This window comes from Heptranchias perlo, unplaced genomic scaffold, assembly GCF_035084215.1.
Source record: "Heptranchias perlo isolate sHepPer1 unplaced genomic scaffold, sHepPer1.hap1 HAP1_SCAFFOLD_47, whole genome shotgun sequence".
Taxonomy (NCBI): Eukaryota; Metazoa; Chordata; class Chondrichthyes; order Hexanchiformes; family Hexanchidae; genus Heptranchias; species Heptranchias perlo.
The window spans coordinates 1142119-1144572 of NW_027139484.1; positions in this window are offsets into that span (position 1 = coordinate 1142119).

Sequence of the window (2454 nt, forward strand, 5' to 3'; positions counted from 1 at the left end):
AGGAGGAGGCCATTCAGCCCCTGGAGTCTGTTACACAGGAACAGGATGAGGCCATTCATCCCCTGGAGTCTGTTACACAGGAACAGGAGGAGGCCATTCATCCCCTGGAGTCTGTTACACAGGAACAGGAGGAGGCCATTCATCCCCTGGAGTCTGTTACATAGGAACAGGAGGAGGCCATTCAGCCCCTGGAGTCTGTTACATAGGAACAGGAGGAGGCCATTCAGCCCCTGGAGTCTGTGACACAGGAACAGGAGGAGACCATTCATCCCCTGGAGTCTGTTACATAGGAACAGGAGGAGGCCATTCAGTCCCTGGAGTCTGTGACACAGGAACAGGAGGAGGCCATTCATCCCCTGGAGTCTGTGACACAGGAACAGGAGGAGGCCATTCAGCCCCTGGAGTCTGTGACACAGGAACAGGAGGAGGCCATTCAGCACATGGAGTCGGTTACATGGGAACAGGAGGAGGCCATTCAGCCCCTGGAGTCTGTTACTTAGGAACAGGAGGAGGCCATTCATCCCCTGGAGTCTGTTACACAGGAACAGAAGGAGGCCATTCAGCCCCTGGAGTCTGTGACACAGGAACAGGGGGAGGCCATTCAGCCCCAGGAGTCTGTTACATCGGAACAGGAGGAGGCCATTCAGCCCCTGGAGTCTGTTACACAGGAACAGGAGGAGGCCATTCAGCCCCTGGAGTCTGTTACACAGGAACAGGAGGAGGCCATTCAGCCCCTGGAGTCTGTGAAACAGGAACAGGAGGAGGCCATTCAGCCCCTGGAGTCTGTTGCATAGGAAAAGGAGGAGGCCATTCAGCCCCTGGAGTCTGTGAAACAGGAACAGGAGGAGGCCATTCCGCCCCTGGTGTCTGTTACACAGGAACAGGAGGAGGCCATTTAGCCCCTGGAGTCTGTGAAACAGGAACAGGAGGAGGCAATTCAGCCCCTCGAGTCTGTTACATAGGAACAGGTGGAGGCCATTCAGTCCCTGGAGTCTGTTACATAGGAACAGGAGTAGGCCATTCAGCCCCTGGAGTCTGTTACACAGGAACAGGAGGAGGCCATTCACCCCCTGGAGTCTGTGAAACAGGAACAGGAGGAGGCCATTCAGCCCCTGGAGTCTGTTATTCAGGAACAGGAGGAGGTCATTCATCCCCTGGAGTCTGTTATTCAGGAACAGGAGGAGGCCATTCATCCCCTGGAGACTGTTATTCAGGAACAGGAGGAGGCCATTCAGCCCCTGGAGTCTGTTGCACAGGAGCAGGAGGAGGCCATTCAGCCCGTGAAGCCCGTTACTTAGGAACAGGAGGAGGTCATTCAGCCCCTCGAGCCTGTTACATAGGAACATAAGGAGATCATTCGGCCTCTCGAGTCTGGTTTACAGGAACAGGAGGAGACCAGTCAGCCCCTGGAAAGTTTTACTTAGGAACAGGAGGAGGCCATTCAGCCCCACCTGCCTGTTACATGGTAACAGTTGGAGGCCATTCCTCCCCTCGAACCTGTTGCACAGAAACATTCTGCCTCTGGAGCCTGTTATGTAGGAACAGGAGGAGGCAATTCAGCCACTCCAGGAAATGATTTTAAATAAGACGAGGTCATTCAACCCCTCGAGCGTGCTACACATCAGAAGCAGACTTCAGGAGGACATAGACAGATTGTTGAAATGGGCACACACAAGGCAGATGCAATTTTACACGGATAAGTGTGAAGTGATGCACTTTGGGTGGAACAACATGGAGAGACAGGATAATCTAAATGGTATTTTGAGGGAGGTGGAAGAACAGAGGGACCTGGGGGCGCATATTCACAAATCTTTGAAGGTGACAGGGCAAGTTGGTAATGCGGTGAAGAAAGCGCCTGGGATAATTGGTTTAATAAATAGGGACATTGAATACAAAAACAAGGAAGCCAAGCTAAACCTTTACAAATCACTGGTTAGGCCCCAGCTGGAGTATTGTTTTCAATTCTGGGTATCACACTTTAGGAAAGATGTCAAGGCCTTGAAAAGGGTGCACAGGAGATTTACCAGAATTATACCATGGGTGAGGGACTTCAGTTGTGTGGAGAGATTGGAGAAGCTGGGATTGTTCTCTTTAGACCAGAGAAGGTTACGGCGAGATCGAATAGAGGTGTTCAAAATTATGAGGGGTGTTGACAGAGCAAATAGGGAGAAACTGTTTCCTTTGGCAACTTGGTCAGTGACCAGAGGTCATCGATTTAAAATAATTTCAAACGAACTCGAGGGGAAATGAGGAGAAATCCTTTCACAGAGATATTTTTGAAGATCTGGAACGCACTTGCTTAAAGGAACTTGCAAAAGGTAATTGGACATGTACTTGAAGAGGATTAGTTTTCAGGGTGATGGGGATAAAAGTGTCAGTAATAGTGTTATTAATAAACACTGTACATTATTATTAGTATCAGCAATAGTGTTCTTAATAAACATTGGGGATTTA